This window comes from Capra hircus, chromosome 18, assembly GCF_001704415.2.
Source record: "Capra hircus breed San Clemente chromosome 18, ASM170441v1, whole genome shotgun sequence".
NCBI classification, from domain to species: Eukaryota; Metazoa; Chordata; class Mammalia; order Artiodactyla; family Bovidae; genus Capra; species Capra hircus.
This window is the reverse complement of record NC_030825.1, coordinates 43,379,311-43,400,144: the sequence shown is the minus strand read 5'-3', so window position 1 is coordinate 43,400,144 and position 20,834 is coordinate 43,379,311. Positions and strand designations below refer to the sequence as shown.

Below are 20,834 nucleotides of genomic sequence, written 5' to 3'. Positions count from 1 at the left end.
GTTTTACTAAAGGTGGAAAAAGGGCAGGTGGCTCAGTGTTTGGCCTTGTAGCCTCTTCCATGGCACCTCTCATATGAAGGATGGGGGGAAGAGGGGGAGGGAGAAATAGAGGGAACCAAACCCAGGCAGATTTTTGGAGAAGCGGCAGGTAAAAGAAGCAAGTTCACATATTTCTCCCAGCACAGCCAGAGTCCCCACAGAAGGCCTCAGAAAGTCGGAAGAGGTGACAGGGACTTAAAATGGTGCTAGTCCTAACCCACCCCAACCTGTGTCCCCGCTGCCTGACCCGCCGCGGCATTCAGCAGAAGCGAACAGCTCCATGGCAGGATCCTGACCTACTCCCACCCCTCCACTCCCGCCCACCCCTGGGATTTTGCAGAGTCCAGCAATACTGGACATCAGTGAGAAGGTGAGCTTCTATGGGAGAAGTGGAGGCCTACGACGCCTAGAGTGGAGTGGAATCTCTTCCTGCCTTTTGGGAAGCAGCCTCCAGGAGCCTGGGGTCTGGAATGAGTTGTAAATGTTGTTTCTGTATCAAGCACTGTACTGTTTGAAAATAAGTGCCACTGGTACTCGGGAAGCTGGAGACAAGACACTTCCCCTCCCTGGAGCATTTGACAGGGAGGGAAGAACCTGCTGGAGAAGCTATTCGCTGGGCCCTGGCGACAGGCTGTGAAGACTGATCTCAGCAGTTTCCTGGGGCAGGAGGACATCTTGCATCCACCGCTGGTTCTGGATTTCTTCGAAGGATGGCCGATCTGATGGCCTCAAGGCCAAGCACCATCTAATGAGATGTTGCCACTCTGAAGAGACCCGCTGCCAGAGACCAGACGGCTGCCGACCTGCCACGGTAGTGGATCCACTCTGGAGGATACACTCGGGTCCCATAGAAGTCCGTGTAGACGGTGTCCTTGAGCAGCGCCCCCGACCCGAAGTCGATGAGCTTGAGCTCGCCGCGACTGAGGTCGGTAAGGACGATCTCGCCCTTGATGCCGCGGTGAAGCACCCTGCAGTCGTGGCTGGGCCGCACCGCCTCCAGCACCTGCCAGAAGAAGCTGCAGGCCAGCTCCCCCTGCAGGGCCCCCCCTTTCCGTGATAAAGTCGATGAGGTCTTGCACCGGTTCCCGCCTCTCCAGGACGAAATTGTCGGGCCTCTGAAACCAATCTAGGAGCCTAATGGACGCCGGAGAAGCCCGAGCTCACCTTCTTCAGCAGAACCACTTCCATGGGCACTCAGGTGCCATTAGGCAGCTCTGCCCAGTGAGAAATTCGGTCCTTCTCCACGTGCTTGATGGCCACCGGCAAGTTGTCGGCGACACGGATGCCTGAGTACACCGAGCCGAAGCCCCCGCTGCCCAGGAGCGGGCCCACCTGGTACTGCGACTCCAGGGGCTCCTTCTTGCCCGGAGCCAGCTTGGTGGCCTGCAGGTCGTTGCAGGGCGCGGTGCGCACGTAGGCAAACGAGCTGATTTTGGACAAGAGCACCCCAGCTTCCAGGAAGTCGGCGTAGAGACTGTGTCTGGAGGAGCTGCAGTAGGGGCTAGGGTTGTGCCGGTGGCTGTGCCTAAGGCTGGGGCTGAGGCTGCGGCTGGCGCAGAAGGTCGAGGGCCGGTCGGAGGACGACTGGGGGCGCTGCCCGGGCTGGAGGCTGACGGAGGCGCCCGCAGGGTCAGGCAGCGCCGGGGCGGTGGGCGGCTCGAGGGGCTTGGCCGCGGCACAGGGAGTGTGTGGCTGCTACTGCTGCAGCCGCCCGTCCGTCCAGCCGCCGCCGCTGCCGCCAAGTGCTCTCCGGCCTCCTCCGCAACCGTTTGATAGAATTTATAAACTGTTTTATAGAATTGACCAGAGAAGCCTTCTGGGCCTAGAGTTTTCTTTCTGGTAAGGTTTTTAATTGATGATTTCAACATCTTTCATAGGGGCATAGAGCTACTCAGATTTTCCATTTCTACCTTAGTCAGTTTTAGTGATTTATCTTTCATAAAGTTGTGGGTAATATCCCCATATTATCCTTTTAAAACCTGTAGGATACAATATGGTACCTCCATTTTCATTCATATTATTGTTAATCCTTGCTTCTCATCTTTTTTCTTGATCATCAAAGCTAGTTTCATCAAATTTACTGATTTTTTTTTAAAGAAAGCTTTTGGTTTTATTATTTTATGCTTTATTTTTCATTTACTCGAATTCTGATAGCTCTTATCTTTTAAAATTCCCATTTTCTTCTTCCTTTTATTTTAATTTGCTTTTCTTTTTCTAAATTTTTAAGGTGAAAGCTTAGATTTTGGAACTTTTTTCAAACACAATTATTTAAAACTATAAATTCCCTTCTGAGGACTAGACTCCACATGGTTTTAATCTATTATAATTTTATTTTCATTCAGGTTAAATATAGTTTCTAATTTTTCCTGTGAAGTTCTGCTTTGTATGTAGGTTGCATAGGAGTCTTGTCCAATTTTCCAAGTACTTGATGATTTTCCAAATATCTGTTTTTTTATTGCTAGTTTAATTCTGATTTCAGTCCTTTTAAATTTATTAGCAATTCTTTTATTGCCCAACATGTAGTCTGTTTGGGTGATTATTCTCTGAATATTTGAAGATACAAACATTCTCCTAATTTGGGTAGAGTGTTTATATATGTCAATGAAGTTAAGTTGCTAGATGTTCATATCCTCTATGTCTTGATTTTCTACTTGTTCTATCAAGTATTGAACAGGAACGGTACAATCTCCAACTTTCGTTTTGTCTTTTAAACTTTGTGTTTTATATTGGAGTATAGCAGATGAACAATGTTGTGATGGTTTCAGATGGGCAGCCAAGAGATTCATATAGTGTCGTTTTGTGCATTTTGAAGGCCTGTTACTGCATACATAGGTATGTAGGATTTGTGTTTGCTTTGTCTTGTTCTTCTGTATCTTTGGGAAGCACATTCCTTGTCCCGAAGTCTATTTTGTCTAATAATAATATTATAACATAGACATTCATCTTTACTTATGGGTCTCTAGTTATATTCCCTCTTTTTCTCCTAATGGTGGTCATTTATATCTTCTCTTTTTTTTCCCTTGGTTAGTCTAACTAGAGGTTTATCAATTTTAATTTATCTTTTTTCCCAAATAGTCAGCTTGTGGTTTTGTTGACTTTTTCTATTGTATTTTTCTGGTGTGTTTCATTATTGCCACTCATTTTTTCACATGGAAGCTTAGATGACTGATTTGAGACCTTTATCCTAGTATAAGCCTGTAACACAGTGGTTCTTAAATGGGGGTGGTTTTCCCATCTCTAGAGCAGGCATGTGGCAAGGTCTGGATACATTTTCATTTTTTCTAGTCAGTGGGAATATATCAGTGAGTAAAATAGACAGAAAATTTCCTTATAGAATTCTCATTATAATTGGAGACATAAGCAATGAAGAAGATTAAAATATATAATGTAATGTCAGGTGGTGATGAAAACCAAAGCAGGATAAAGAAATAGAAAATGATGAACATGGGCCAGTCGAGACTGGGTACTCAAAGAAGGCTCTTCTCGCAGAGTGGTATTTCAGGAGAGACCTGAATAAATGAGGGAGGGAACCATATGAGTATCTGTGGAAGTAACTTTCCATGCAGAGGAACAGCAACTGCAAAGTCCCTGAGTTGGGAGTGTCGTAACGTGGAGCTTAGGGGGTGGGGTGAAAGGTTAGCAAGATGACTTATGTTGAAACCCAATGACCAAGAAAAAGGGGGTAGAAGACACTGAAAAGTGTCATGGATCAGACTGTGTTTTGCAGGCCAAGGAATGATTTTGGATTTTAATCGAAGCATCCGGGGAACGAACATTTTGAGTAGCAGACACCATGAGGATCCTGGGGGTGGTTGGTTTGAGAACAGATTGAAGGGAACAAACATGGAAATGTGGAAATCAGCTGAAAATAAGTGAAATTATCCAGGTGAGAAGTGCTGGTGGTTTGGGCTAGAGGGATAAAAATGGAGATGGCTGCAATTCCAGACATGTTTTGAAAATGAATTTTAAGATTCTCTAGTGGATTGAATATGATATATTAGAGAAATGAAGAAGCTGAGGATGACTTCAGTGTTTTTTCCTGAGGACCTGGTGGATGGAACATGGACGGAAGGGCCATTTGCTAAAGTCAAAAGTTTGGTTTTGTATTTAAGTTTGCAAAGTCTATTGTTCATTCCAGTGGAGTTCTCAAGAAGCAGTTAATTATAACAAGTTAAGAAGTCAAGGGAAAATTTAGAACTGGAGATGTAAATTTGGGAGTTTCTATATAATAGAATCTGTTACTGTAATTTCATACATTAACACAGTAAAACCATTCATTTCTCATAATAGCCATCAAAAGCATAAAAAATCTATCGTCATATCATGATGAAATAATAAGCTAGGGATAGAAGTAAATATCAAAAAATTACAACAGACATACAAAGTATTGGTTAAACATAAGCACTACCTTTAAAGTTAGGAAATATAAAAATGTTTACCGTTTTTTTTAACTATGTGTTTTAGCCAATTAGCAAGAGAGAAAAGGGAGGAGATAAAGTTGGGAAAAACAAAAGTGCCTTTACTTGAAAATGATATGATTAACTACTTTAAATAATTCAAGAGGCTCTATTAACAATTAAGTAATCAATTAACAATACATTAATATTGATATAAGATTTCAACAGATTGGTCAGATATAAGATTAATATTCAAAAACTTTTCTCTACACTAGCAATAACCAAGTACAATGCACTTTGTTTAAAATAACAACAACAATCTATAAAATACAACAACTGGGAGTATATAAGTCTAAGAATAATGACAAAATTTCTTGGAAAATCTAATATTTAATAAATTAATATTTGAATATAAGTGGAGGGTGACTTAATGTTCGTGGCTGGGAAGATCTATTTTAAAGATGTTCCTTCTCCCCCAAATTATCTAAAAATTTAATGTAATCAAATTTGCAATGAGATTATTATGGAAATCGGCAAGCAGATTCTAAAATTCAAATAGAAGATAAATGGTTGTGGACAGCCATGCAATTTTGAAACAGATGATCAAAAGAATGAACTTTAACCATCTGATGTCAAATTTATGAAGCTCTAATCATTAAAGAAGTCAGATTTTCCTTAAGAATATACAAATAGATGGAAGAGACTAAAATTTCTAGAAACAGATCCTTGTGTATTTTAGAGTTATAAGATGCACTATTTGAAATCAGTGGAGATAGAAAGAGGTGGTGAAGAAACTGGGAGTACTGGTTCTACATGTTAAATAGCTAACCTATAAAACTCACAAAATGAATTTAAGATATATTAAAATCCTAAACACATATGCACACACATAAATAAAATTGTTAGCGTGTAAAAAAGAATGCTAGGATTTAGTTCAATAACTATAAAAATATAGAAAAAGATGGGTAAATTTGAAATTAACACAAGTTTAAAAATGTATAGAATTAGAAAATGTCTCAAGTGAAATACGACACTGGGAGAAAATATTTGCATCAAATATGATGAAGATAATTCTCCAAAATGCATGAGAATGCTTATAAATCAATAAGAAAATTCAAGCAATCTAATAGAATAAAAACAATAAAGGATATTAAATAGTTTAAAGATAGTCAACCAATTTGGAGGGCAAAGAGAAAATTTTACTCCTCTTACTGAATTTTCAGAATCTATCATAGGGAGGCATTAGAAATTAGCACAAGGAGGTATAACTAACCATGTTTACAGAGACCTTGTTTGTAAATAGGAAAATGTGTATCTCAGTTCCATTGCATGTCCTTTGTGCAGGGTGGGGGTTAGTCTCTGACTCAGCAGTTTCTTCGGATATATATCAAGTTGGCATCTCAAGTGACATAAAACCTGTAAGAACCTCAGTTTGACAATCTGTTGCTTTTTTTAAAAAAAGTTGAGGATTGTTCCTCATTTCTTTTTCTTCTGTTTAAACCAGAATCACTGTTGCGTATGCCCAGCTTACATGCTGCCTACCCCTCAAATCTTTCCCACCTTCCCTCCCCATCAGGATGAATCTTGTCTTTTCTCTTGTATCCGTTGATGCATTTGATACATCCATATTACTGCATTTGCTATCGTGCATTAATTAGTTCCGTATGTCTTTCTCCCCACCAAACTGTAAGCCTCTAGAGGGCAGAGATGGAATCTGGTTTAGTTATGATCTCCCTGATGTATTTCATAGCTTAGGCACTCAATAAATAGAATTTTAAGGCTCCTTTGACCCTCAGCCTTGGCTCAAGGAAGGGCTCAGGAAATCAGGTTTCCATAGAGTGAGTGTAAACTGAGATTGAACTTTTTAACACTCTATAGTCAGGAAATGGAACACTTCATATTAGCAGATACGTTTAATAAATGGCAGATAACATCAAAGACAACATATTACATGTGCAATGTAGCATGTGTGAAGCTGAAAATGATTTTCCTGAGTGCTGGGCTCTAATCAAGTTCTCTAATGTTGCATTAACATGGGTCCTTTAGCTTCATAGATCCTCTTGATATTTCTTAGACATTTAAGAAATGGAATAGACTCAGCCATATCCTAGCTTCGAATGCACGCAAATAATTTCCCCCTGAAACCCAAGAACATCTTCCAAAGCATGATACAGATTCCTGGATTCACACCGACAAAAGAAAAAAGAGCTCTGTGGAGGCGAACAAGACCTGAGTTCCCCATTCAACACCAGTGTCCCAGTTTCCAAGTGCACACCCTCCTCCTAATTCATCTCTGAAAAATAGACCTGTCAAGTCCTTGGCATTTTGTTTTGGTTTGTCCGATGGTGGTTTTACTATTTTTTATCTGTGGAACTGCAAGACACATTTTTCTGTCTTCAAAGTTATTTGGATATTTCTTTCTTTGCTAATATTGGCAAAACATGTATGCTCAAGGGAGGTGCATGGGGAAGTTTGTATGGATGATGTGTTTCTTTCAAAGCTCCTGGAAAAAGAATGCATTTGCTGGGTTCCTTTGACCAGCCTCAGGCTCTCTGAGATTAGTTTTAAATGTATAGACTATGGCCAGGCATTGCCCATGTGGTTCTGGGCTCTGCACTTGCAGGAAAATGTCCTTTCCCCCAGGCAAGGCTTTTGTTCCATCACAGTTGTCCCGAAAGGATTAGGTGAAGAAAAGAACTTTAGACAAATATGATCCACAGCAAGTTTTCTCGCTGTAGGAGGTAGGGAAGCTGTGGAAAGTGGTTCTCTGTGGTCTGTGGCCAAACCTCTGGACCTTGCAGATGGTACACAGGTGTGGCCAGGTGTGTGCCTGAAAGTCTGAAAACTAAACTCTGCAATCAAAAAAACTAGTCTGGGGATTCACCTTCCAATATCAACTCTGAGGTGGATTAATCTATATTAGATATTCTCAAGGTTGGGCATCCTTGGGCGTTAATGGAACAAGCTCCCTCCTTGGGGTCCCAAGTCCTGGATTTCACCTTCAGGGTAATATTCCCTTGCTTCTGACCTTCAACTAACCAATCTGTTTCCTGGACTGAAAATAATAATTTCCAACTCATTAGTGATTTTGCAAGCAGAAAAGATGCTGTGTATGGATGCACTTTGAAAACATATCAAAACACTCAAAAAGCACAATTTGATATCATCCACATTAGGCTTGTCACTACTGACACAGTAATAATATCCATATTCAGTTAGCTTGCACACTGCTAACTTTTCACAATGCTTCCACAAGCTGTACCCCATCTTTTTCTTTGAATGTCATAGACACGCTCTCTGCCCAAAACTGTAGAGAGAAAGGAGAAAAAGGATGGGACAAATGACAGGGAAGTTACAGTCAAAAAGAGCCTGTATTATTGGGGAGATGGAGCTAGCTATAAGTGACTATTTGTAAATAGTCACACGCTCATTTTATTTAACTAATAGAGTTTACATGAATCAGGAATGAATGTGCCTCTGCTCTTTGGGAGAACAGATGGAGGCCAATTCAACTATTCCATTCTTGAAACTTCCCTGTGGTCCAGTGGTTAGGACTTGGTGCTTTCACTACTGAGGGTCTGGGTTCAATCCCTAGTCAGGGAACTAGGATCCCACAAGCTGCCTGATGTGGCAAAAAAAAAAAAAAAAAAAAAAAAATTCCATTCCTAGATCAGAAGCTTCTCTATTTCTATTTAAAACCTGTGAGCACCAATCCTAGAAGGTCTCCCAATGCTAGACTCCTCTGCTAGATCTCTCAGATTAACTTCCTTTCTCATTCTTAGAGATGTATTTCAAAACATGCCTGCTCCCTTCAAATGCTTGATTTACCCCCTTCAGCAGATGGTACCTCCTCCTGAGAAGGTAGAAAATATCACACTGGGGCAATGCATCCTGAGGCTAAGCCCCTAGTCGTCTACGCCTGCACAGATCCTCCCCCTCCTTCATCCTCCCATCTCACTGTGGGGTGGAGAATGCTCTCCCTTCTGTCCGAAGTAGATTCTCTATCCCCTCACCACCAAAACATTGGGTCCCATCCCAACTATCAATACATTTATAGGAACCGATGCTGTTTATTAATTATCCTTTCGTTTCTTTTCTCTGCAACTCCCCTTTCCCTCACTGGGACCTTCTTATTGGGGTGAACATACTCAAAATTCCTAAATTAAAACAAACAAGCAGGCAAGGAAGCAAATAGAATGAACCTCTCTGGATTCCACATCTTCCATCAGCTCCTAACCTATTGCTAGTGTTTCAGCCACAGACAAACTGGAGGAAAGAATGGCCTCTGGTTTCGCAAAGAAGTAGAGACCGTCTATGTCATCAACACAATTTTGTTCTCTTCCTCACCACCCTGACCCCTCATTCACAATGAAGTTCGCTGCATTGGTTTCTGGCCACATCTCTCTACCAACAGTATCATTGTTTATCAGTGACTTTCACGTCCCTAAATTCAATGGTTGCTTTGAATTCTTTTTTATTTTAAATTGATTGATTTTTAATTGAAGGATAATTGCTTTATAGAATTGTGTTGGTTTCTGCCAAACATAGGTACCCATATGTCCCCTCCCTCCCACCTTTCTCCCCATCCCATCCCTCTAGGTTGTTCCAGAGCCCTGGTTTGAGTTCCCTGAGTCATACAGCAAATTCCCATTGGCTATATATTTTACACATGGTAATGTATATTTCCTCGTTATTCTCTCCATACATCCCACCCTCTCCTTCCTCCCCCTACCCCATGTCCATAGGTCTGTTCTCTATGTCTGTGTCTTCCCTTCAACTTTAACAGCGTTGGGCACTGGGAGCCACAGCCACATCACTGAAACCACCTCTACCTTTGGATTCTTTGATGGCATATCCACTGGGTTCTCTGTCTGTTGGTCTAAAATTTCCTTTTCAGTCTCTTTGAAGGCTCATTCTTTTCTGTTCAACTGTGAGGTGCCAGAGTTGTCCAAGACATTTCTTACTCCTTATTTTTCCTTTGGCAATCTCCTTTATTGCTGAGCTTCCATACTCTTATCTGCAATGATTACCCCTCTGCCAAGCACTAGATTCATATTTCTGGCTAATTCCCATCTTAAATTAAATAGTCCAAATGCACTCTAAACTCAGTGTGTTCAAAAGAAAAAAATCATGGTTTTTCTTCCCAAACTCGGCCCTCATCTCTAGTTTCTCATTTCCGTGGAAGTCACCCCTACCCTCAGCCAGCTATAAAAGAGAATTTGGGTTCTCCTGAACTCTCTTTCTCTGGTCTCCATATCCAAATTACTGCCAAGACTCAATGTCCTGTCTCCTAACCTATATGGAATATGGACTCTTCATGACCAGTTCAATCAACCAACTTCAAGTTACCATCTCCTTCTATTGACTATGCAGTAACTATCAACTAACCTATCCTTACTCCACCATTTTCCATGACGTATTCAGAGTAATCTTTGCAAATGGAAAACATGGGGATAGAATAACACTATTTCCTTCTCCTCCTGACTTTAACCCATTCATTCAGGCATTTAATACTCAATGCTTAGGGAAAAAAAAAATAGCACCCAAGCAGAATACAGAGGTAAAATTCTAGTTGTTGAGAATCCAAAGTTAGGCCTCAGGGAGATGGAAAGGAGTTACGTGCGTAGACAATAGATTTGGAAGAATTCCTATCAATAAAAGAAAAATTTCCTATATCCTGAGCTGAAGATAATTCTTGAGGTGGAGGATATGGGTGAAGATGAAGGGCCCATAACAAGGGGCTTGAGACAAAAGGACCAGACCTTCAGGACCCAGGAGTATGGAATAGCAGGAACTCAACCTCTCCTTTCACAATCCACACTCATGGCTGATGCCCAAGAAGCCCTCCAGTCTCCACCCAAGCCAGGACAAAAGCTGCTCCACCCTGAAGAGGAGCTATAGAAATCTCTTCCCAGTAGATGCAGCCACATCCACTAAGCTTCTGTCCCGCTGGGGTCAGCATTGCCTGTTGACCATCAACGGGAGAGACACACTTCCAACTGAGGCTTTGCTAGGTTGTATCTGGCTCGTCTGCTGATAGCAAACCCTCTTTGAAAACCTACAGAACCCCTAAACTCTTGCAATGAATGAAGGTGAGGCTCTGGAGCCTGGATCATGGTGACACAGTGGAGATGACCGCATCGTTAAAGCCTTGACAAAAGAAACTGCTCGCACTCTTTTGCTTAATGCCACTTCAAGAGTTCTCAAACTCTTAGCATGGCCTCTGTGCCCCGGATTGATCTGGCCCCTGCTGACACACCCCGTCTTGCCCTCATCTTTTCCTTGCCATTTCACCTCCTTATTTAATGTCATATGAGCCACCAAACTTTGTCCAGGATCCCACCCTATTAACCTCTAATGTCAGCTCCATGTCACCCCCCAAAGGGAGCCATCCTTCATGCCCTGTAGCTAAGTCAGATTCTCCTTCTGCCCCCAACACTACTTTCATGGACTCAAGTCCTATCTTTAACTCCTTTTCCAATTTGACATTCATCAGTGTGGTGATTTGATACACGGGTGTTCCTCCAACTAGACTGGGTACTCCATGAGCTATTTTTTTAAAGATTTTTTAGTCTCTGCTGTATATATATATTCACCATCTCTGCCTTAAATCTTAGTACCCTTGGTCAAATCACAGACTTCTCCATGAGTCAGTTCCTGGAGGGTTTTGTCCTATTTCATGCAGCTGGGAGGAAGATCGATGAACGATTTGTAAACTGCAAAGTGCTAACCAGATGTGCAGGACAGTGCTACCCATTTGGTGAGCAGCTCATTCCCACCTTGACAGCTCCTTGTTAGCCTCCTTCTCCAGGACCTTTCCCCCCGACTCTCTCTTATCCGTAAAGTCTGTTGTCCGGGAATATTAGGAATTCAGTCTTCAAACTCACTTGGCACGTTCCTTTCTTCAGGCTACCATTGGTTAATGTTTTTAGCTTTGATGTTTTGTTTCACTGGTGAACGCAACAAGCCACTATTTTGCATGCCGAGCTCTATGAGGTTTTATTGTCTTGCATTGTTTATGCCTTGTCTGTGACAGGTACTAGCAGCCCTTACCACCCTGTGATTTTCCAGCAGTGAAAATAATAGAGGAATTTCATACAGGTAAAATAATTAGTGGTTTAGGAAAAAAAAATGAATACAATTTGTCACACAGAGTATTAGCCTTTTTTTTTTTCCCCCCCTCTCTGGTGTAAGTGTCAGTTTCTTGGGTTACCAACACAGATTACGCAGAATTTTATCTTTTTAACTATGAATTGGTATTTCCCAGTTGCTCCCTGACATTGGGTGGTCCAGACTCTGCAGGTTGGGGTGTCCAGACCCAGTGGATCAGAGTTACTGCCAACAACCTACGTGTTTTTAACAAATGTTGGCCCACTTAGTTTTATTTATTTATTTACTTTATTGAAGTATAGTTGAATTAAAATGTTGTGTTAATTTCTATTGTACAGAAAACTGATTCAGATATATATATATACATACATATATACCTTCTTTTTCATGTTCTTTTCCATTACGGTTAATTGTAGGGTATTGAATATAGTTTCCTGTGATATACAGTAGGGCCTTGTTGCTTATCCATCCTATATATAATAGTTTGCAACTGCTGATCCCAGACTCCCAGTCCATCCCTGTTTTGCCTGTTTGCCTTCCTCGAGAGGACAGCACTGATGCAAGGACACTGGTCTCGTGTGTTTATCTCGCTCAGCCGTGGCACAGTGACTCTCTCCTGCCTCTCTTCAGGGTGAAGACAGAATGGGAGAATGGCAGAACTCAAGGAACCCCTGGAAATTTTGCCTGATCTCGATTCAAAAAGGGAAAAACCAGCCAACAAAAAGATGGCCGATTAAAATTGAATTTCAGATAAATAGTGAGTAAATTCTTAGTACATACATGTCCCATGAAATATTTGGGACATACTTATACTAAAGAATTATTCATTGCTTATCTGAAATTCCAATTTAGCTGAGTGTCCTATTTTACCTAACAATTCAAGTCCAACCCCCTCCATTTTAAAGGTGAGACTATGAATATTACAGTTGGGGGCTATTTCTGAGATCTCTCAAATTCACGCTGAGTCTGACTTTGAGGATTTTCAACTTTGTTTTCTCCCTCTCTTCACCTGCAGAAAGCTTTCAGTGCACTTGGGGATGCTTTGCTGAAGTAGGGGGAGGAGGTGGAACCCATTGGAAAGTGGGTTTCCTATTCCTATGTTTCAACATCCCTGAGCTGGGGAGTGAGAACGAGACATTGTATTTTATTATTGATTGAAATTTACTTGATATACAACATTGTGTTAGTTCCAGGTGTACAGCAAAGTGATTCAGTTTTAATTTTTCAAATTGTATTCCATTATAGGTTATATTCTATTATATGACGCTGTCTATACCCGCGCTATACAGTGAATCTTTGTTGCTTATTTACTTTATGTATAGCAGTTCGTGTCTCTTACTACCATACTCTTCATTTTTTCCTCCCTGTAATTTTTTTGATTATTATTATTTTTTAATCTATTTAAATTGGAGGCTAATTACTTTATAATATCGTAGTGGCTTTTGCCATACATTGACATGAATCAGCCATGGTGTATGTGTGTTCCCCATCCTGAATCCCCCTCCCACCTCTCTCCCCATCCCATCCCTCAGGGTCATCCCAGTGCACCAGCCCTGAGCACCCTGTCTCATGCATCAAACCTGGACTGGTGATCTGTTTCACATATGGTAATATACATGTTTCAATGCTGTTCTCTCAAATCATCCCACCCTCACCTTCTCCCACAAGAGTCCGAAATGGCTAAGGTTCTGTTAACTACTCTGCCCACGGCTCCCTTCCCCTGCAGAGAGCCCCTCCCTACAAATGCTTCTGTTCTCATGGTGGTATCCTTATCTCACAATGCCTCATCTAGTTTCTCTACTCTGGCAGAGACACCCCTCCACTTCTTCTTCTTCTTCTTCTTCCTTAAGAATGTGTCAACTTCATCCTCAACACTTTTGGAATTGGAAATAGCAAAGCCTTGCCTCCCCTTTTATCCTTAAAGGGATTAGAATATTCACCCTGGGGCTGAGAGAAGAGAGAAGGGGATGAGTGTGGCTTCAAGGCAGGGAGTGTGGCTTCTCCCTCTTCTAGGGAGACAGGGAGCTAGGAATAACTCACCACTCACAAACATTCCCCTCGGCTCTACCCTGTGTCAACAGTGCTCAGAAAATGCGAGGCACAGCACCCACCCACGCAGCCCTGGGCCACCAGTGGGGTTGATGAACATCCTGGTTGAAGAATATTTTAGGAAGCTGAAGAGGCCAGTTATGTGTCTTATATTTATACATAAATATGTATATAAGCAAAACATCCCAGCTCTAATTATCACCACCCTGCTTCCTCATAGTAAATAAGAAATTGCTCTCATGACAGAACAAACCTGGCAGAAGGCAACCAAGGTGATAAACCAAAGTCTGGAAGACCAGGTAGCATTTCCTTCGAAAGACTGGCCAAGAGCGACCCAAAGGCACAGTTAGGGACAGAAGATTCGTAACGTGGCAGGGTATGGGGATTTAGGGTTCTCTTTCTTGTGCATCAAAAGGAGGAAGAAAATAAATAAATAAATAAATATATATATAGTAAAAAAACAGAAGCCAAGTGTTTTCATGCCACTGCTAAATGTGCTGTGCCTTCTTGCCATGGAGCATGGTGGCTGCTTGCTGGTAAGTGATGATGAATTATTATGGCTGGAAGATGGTCAGAAAGGGGGACCATCCACGGTCCCCCTACTCCTTATTCACATTGCATCGGTGTTCCAAGTCATGGGAATAACAGAATAAAAACAGATTAGAGGCATAAGTCTAGGCAAGGAGGAAATAAATGGGAACGTTCCTGGCCTGGGCTTTGTGGGGCCAGTCATGCGGGGCACGACACAAAGAAGAAAGGTTCACTGATGGCCAGAGAAGGGGCTTTAGGGTTTGTGAGACAGAGAGGGCTGTCTCTTGCTAGCAGTGGGAGGGAGAGGCAAGGATCTTTATCATGATTTGTGAGAAGTCTTCTTTATTTCAACAATTGCTTTTAACTTAAAGACACTCACCTAAGACCCTGGGAGAGTTCCTTGGAGCTGAGCACTCCCCCTTGTGTGGGATCGGCTTACTTTGAGGTCCTGCTGGTACCCAAGTCCAGCCTATATTCCATCCTCCCTGCTTCCTTGCATGGGAGAGAGCAGGCATCCCAGGCTATTTGCTGCTCACCAACATTACACCATGTTTTGGATGAGCGGTGAAACTGATGATTTCCTTTCTAGCCAGCAATAGATGGGAGACACCAGACACCCACTACTGTCTCTTCTCTTCCTCCAAATTCACATCTGCCTTTTCCTTGATTGAGAAAGCCTGTCACCCAGCCGGTCCCTGGAATGGTTAATTCCTGAAAAACTACTGAGCGGAGTCTGAAGGAGAGGGTGCGCCACGGGCTGCGTGTGGGAGACATGTGCGTGCGCACGTGCACTGCGTACATGCAGATATGCTGTGGCAGGTGTGTGTACATGCATATACATAGAGTCAGACATTCGCTCTGCCTGCATTCAAGGGGGAGAGTGTTGCAGAGTATGCTTGCCATGAATTTTTGATCTGGTGCTCTATGCCATTATCACAAAATGAATATTGGTGAATCTCACTTTAACTTAGGGATCATTCCAGGATAAAAATGCCATTCATCAGAATTTTGGAGAGGAAAGTTCCCATGGCAATCCATTCGCCGGGATGGAGATGTATGGGCATGAGCGGTGGAAATTGAAAAACCGTGTTAAGTGGTTGAAGAGCCTCCAGCAGGAGATGGGGACCGGGCACTTGGGCAGTGCTGTCAGTGGATGTTGCCGGGAGAATAAAAGCCTCATTGCACAGCCTCAGGGAGGGGGCTCTGACAACACAGACGCGTGTCTGTGTCCTCCTTTGACCTATGGAGGCAGGGGCGTGAGACTGCAGAAGGTGCCGTCATGGGATGGAGTGAGCCTGGGGGGCCAGCAGGCCTCCTGCTCCCCTGTGAATGAGGGCAGGGCTGGAGGGCTAGGGTGAGATGGAGGGTACAGGTTCCAAGTTCTAGTGATCCCAGCAGATGTGTGCGGGGTGGGGGACGGAAGGCTGTTGCTGTAATGAGGCGGAGGAGGCAGACTGGTGTAGATTGTCACACGTGACCACTCAACTCCCTAAAAGTAAGAGCACTCCAGCTGAGAGACAAGTGGCCAAGGAGGCTGAAAGTTGTCAGGGGTGAGGTGGGGTAGGCCACAGCAGGCTGCAGACGCTCAGGCCATTTCAGTGGAGAACCCTCCCCATGCCTGTGGCTGCATGACCTGCAGCTGAATCCCGCTTCTGGAGGGAGACATGGAAATAGGGAATCAGCAAACTGCATTCAGCAGGGTGCTTTCTGGGCAGGTGGCCAGAACCTGAAATAAAGGAAATTCCCTAACATTTAACATATATCTATATGTTATATAACTAACATATAACTAAAAGGATAGCGACAGTGCTGCCTGTAGGCCCAGCTGCCTTAGGTCTGGGACAGGATTTTCAGATCAAGCCCTGTCCATTTCTTATCTCTGGTAACAGGAGGGCTGCAACAGCTCCAGCATCTCTGCCCACTCTCCTGTTTAGCCTGCGGTAGAAGGAGAGAAAGCCTCTGACCAGCATTCCCACAGACAACTTGCTTACATCTCATTGGCTCTAACTGGGTCACATGTTTAATTCTAAACCAATCACTGTGGAGAGGTGACCGCAAAGTACTGGTTGCCTGAAACATGGTCTCATGATTCACCTCTGAGCTTGTATGGAACAACTTCAAGAAAAGTGCCAAGAGTGTCAGTAAACGGAGTTTCTCAAAGGTAAAACTAGGAAATAGGGGTAACATTTCCAGGCAAAGGGTGAATGGATATAAAGGAGGAAGAACATGGAGTGGACACCCAGGGTCCTTCCTGGCTGTGATCCCAGCTCCATCACAGAGTGTCCATGTGAGTCTTGATGACTTTCTGAACCTATTTCCCATCCAAGATGACCACTGAAATCCCTTTCAGTGCTATCCCTGACTCCTTTCAGATCCCAGGTGAAAATTCACGAGAACACTATGTTTAGCAAGGGTGGCTATGTTATACTTCAAAGGCCTCTTAGAAAGTCATTCTTAAAATAAAACTTGAAAAAAAAAAAAAAAAGGCAATGGATCTCTCCCAAACTGTAGGAAACATGGTCCTTTGTTCTTTAAGAGAAACAAAAGGCTGATGGATTACTAATGAATTGTGGGGTGATTGTGATGGCAATTTTTTCAACACCAAAAGTCAGCAAGGACTTTGGGTGAAACTGTAAGTCTGTGATTTCCAAATCTGTTGAGAATAATGGTGTGCAAGTAATATAGAACAGAACAGAAATAATAATAAATGCTCTTTTAAAATAAGCTTTCTCTGGTTTGCTTTCATCTGGGGAGATGGGACTCTGAGAGGGGGTCTTAGGGCCTCAGCTCCTCCATCAGGCCCTTGGTGCCTAGAGAGGATCTGAATTTTGCCAGTTTCTTCTGCAGACACTGTTTGGTACCAGAAACAAAAGAAACAAGCCTTGTGCTTCTGAAGCTTTTAGTCTAACACCCATCAATCAATAATTCCTCTAAGAAAAGTGTGATGAGTGTGATGGGCACTGCCCTTCTTGTGTCAAAGGGACCTAAGTTAGACTGGAGAATCCATGGTATTCTCCCTAGGGAAGTGCCATTTAACCTGATACAGATGGAAAGAGAAAGAGGAGAGAGGAAGCCTTCTGAAATACAAAGGGAATGGAAGGGAAGGAGCTTGGGAATTCTGAACCCAAGTTAGTGTGGGTGGGTGTGATGAGTGTGCAAAGAGAGAGAAAGTGATGGGAAGGGAGGTGGAGACATGGGTAGAGGCAGTATTGTTGAGGCCCTACCAACCATGCAAAGGACTCTGAAGCTTATCCCAGTAGTGATGGGAAGCCAGAGAAAAAGTTTGCTTTCTTACACCTATTTTTTATGAAGGGGAGTGACTTGATCAGAATAGCATTTTTAAAAGATTATGTTGTGTGGAGAAATGCAACCTGATTTATATTTTAAAAGATTGTGCTGGCTTCTGGGTTGTAGGGGAGCAAGAGAAAAGGAAGGAGACCAGCAAGAGGCTGCATCAATTGTTGGGATGAAATATGAATGGAAGAGTGTATATAAATCACTTATCTGATAAGGTATCACTAACTAAACTTGGGTCTGCTTGTTTGATGCGCAGCAAAGTCAATCTACTGACACTGGGGTGTGGTGAAGGAAAGTACAACGTTTATTGCAGGGTGACAATCAAGGAGAAAAGACATCTACAGCTCAAAAGACCTGAACTCCTGATGGCTTTTGAGGCAGGGTTTTTCAAGACAACTTTAGGGATGAGAGATATGGGGTCTATGATCAGCTCCTGTACATTCTTCTAATTGGTTGGTGGTGAGGTAGTATGGTGAGATTTTGGGAATCTTAATCATCAGTTTTCTGATTCCAAGTGGCCTGAGGTCTATGTGCTGGTGGTCAGCAAGTGTCAGCTTCCTTCACCTGGTGATAAGGGGTGTGGTCTCAGTTCCTGCAAAACTACTCAAGTATATGCATCAGGATATTATCTATAGGTTGTGCGATGGAACTAAGTGTCCTTGACTTTGTTTCATGGTTAAACTATTATTATTTTGTCTTTCTTGACTACTTTCCTTTGTTTCTGTATTTTCTTACTTCTCTAGCTATTAACTGATTAAATTTTCTCTTAAGAAAAGGAAGGCATAGGAGGCTAAAGTCTTTCTATAAATAAGAAGCCATGGACCAAGGGGGCTGTCCCCAGGAAGGTCCTGCAGAATCCTGCTTAGTTTCAAAGAGAATTGTATCAAAAATATATAAAGAGCCATTATAATTCAATAATAAAAGATAATGCAATTAAAAATAGGATAAGGATCTAAAGAGACTTTCCTCCAAAGAAAATACAAGTGACTGATAAGCACATAGAAAGATGCTCAGCAACCTCGGTCACTGTGTGGTTGGCATGGCTTGTGTGCTTACTGTATCCAACTCTTCGTGACCCCATGGACTGTAGCCCGCCAGGCTCCTCAGGCATGAATACTGGAAGGGGTCGCCATTTCCTACTTCAGGGGATCTTCCTGGGTCAGGGATTAAACCCATGTCTCTTACATTGGCAGGCAGATTCTTTACCACTGTGCCACCTGGGAAGCCCCATTAGTCATTTAGCCTACCAGGCTCCTCTGTCCATGGGATTTTCCAAGCAACAGTACTGGAGTGGATTGCCATTTCCTTCTCTAGGGGATCTTCCCAACCCAGGGATCGAACCCAGGTCTCCCACATTGTAGATAGAGGCTTTACCATCTGAGCCACCAGGGAAGTCCCATTAGTCATTAGGAAAATGCAAATCAAATTACAGTGCTTTCCAACCCAATAAATTGATTGTACATTTAACTCTGCCCAGACTCCCTCAGTGATTCAGGGTACAAAGAGGATAAAGTCCAGATTCCCTAAAACATTAGACTATATGGACGCTACCTCTGCCTTTCCAGGTCTGTCTTCCATCCCTTCCCCACAAAACCACTCCATGAATTCTTGATAATTCTCTGGCTGCATCCCACTCTGGACTTGGCTTTGCTTTGCAGGTCCACTCTGGAGAGACGGGTCAGATGTCTCCTGACCTAAGCACCTTTCTCTGACCCAGGCTTGGAAGCTCCTCTCTATGCATCCCAGCACTGTTGTGCTCTGAGCTGTAGATTTGTTGCCAATGTCTGCTTCTAACCCACTCTGGGAAGGCCTGGGGGGCAGTTGCTGGTCCTGGAGCTGTGTTCCTCACAGAGGGTCAGGCAGGAACCAGTGGTCAGTGAGGATGCCTGAGTCTACACCCTTCCGAACTCCTGTCGCTCTGTGGCCCTGGCCTCATCCTGGTCTCCTCCCACTGGCAGCAAAGAGCCTCAGGTGCTGCAGAGGTGGGACTGGCCAGAGTGTGAGCAGGACGCTTCCTGGAGGTTGGGTGGAGAAGCCACGGGTAGCAGATGCAGGCTTAGTCTTTTGGGAAACAAAGGGTCCTAGAACAGAAACACAGTCAAAGAAACAGGACGGGATGTGCAAAAGAGACACAAGGTTGAGCCCTAGGGCTTGCTTCTCCTGGGAGGGAGAGGGCTGGGGACTGTTTAACTGCCGTCTCCTCAGCCGTGTGGAATTACTGTGAGGCAGGAGATTATTCTGCCTCACTTGACAGGTAACTGTCACTGTTCATCTCCTAATCACAACTGCCTTGCACATCGACGTGTTTCACAGGCAGTTGCTTCCTCATCCTCCACAGCACACTTCTACTGCCATGAACCCTCCTTGGCATTCCCCCCAGGGAAGTCGTGGGTCTGCACCCCCACTTGCTTCTGCTTCTCTTTCAGCCCTTTCACTTCTGGACCCTGGTTGTACTTCATTCCTAGATGGGGAGACCCCTGGGGTTCAGGGGTAGCATCTCATCCCATGGTGCTATCCCTACTTGGCACAGCAGGTACCCAGTACATACCGTATGCCTTCAGATTGCCTGCCAACCCTGCAAAGCAGATGCTTTTCACACAGTGGGGGAAACTGAGTCCAGATAACTGGGCCAGGCCAAGCTGCTTTCTGTTTTTTGGGTCCATGTTGCTTTGCAGACAGTACTTTTATTTACTTAGTATTTGGGGAGGAAAAATACTTAAGAAAGTGGCCTTGACAGGGTGTCCCTTCGGGCTGTGGGGGAGGCTGTGGTGAAGCTCAGGTGAGAGGTGGGTGACGCTGAGATCCCGCCAGAGGACGGAAGGACGAGATGGTGCATCTGAGGCCTTGGAGAGAGAAGCTGGGCAAGGCTGAGGTGAGTCTCTTTTCCTAAATGTAGAAGAGAGAACACACACATGATTGCACGCATGCACACCTCCCTTTTCTGGGACCCTTCAGTTCTGACTGTCACCTGAAATTGTTCTGACCACCTGTCAAGGCCTTTCAGCATCCTTTGGTGGCAGAGTTGGGCCTTCTTATAGCATGTCAGTCACACAATTGGAATACACAGCAGCCCTGAGGACGCCCAGCACAGAATCCCAGACACCTAATTGGGAAGTATTTTCACCATTACCCTCCTGTGGGTTATCGAATCGACCACCATACAGGCCAGACATTAGGGAAAGCAATATTTGAAAACTTCAGTTTTTGAGTCTGTTAAATTAGGGATGTCTTGTTCTGATTTAAAGACCATACTTTACAAAGACATTTACTGTGGCATAGCTTTGGACAATGAATTCCTTTAATAAAGTTTTATGACTTTTCTGGTTTCCTTTTTAAACAAAGCTAAGTCATGTACATTTTAAGAAAAGCTGAAAATACCCATAAAGATGAAAAGAATCGCCTGTTACCCCT

General features: G+C 43.4%; 1 pseudogene; it reads right to left on the bottom strand.

Moving 5' to 3' along the window:
- On the bottom strand, window positions 646-2,045 carry LOC102188165 (annotated as a pseudogene).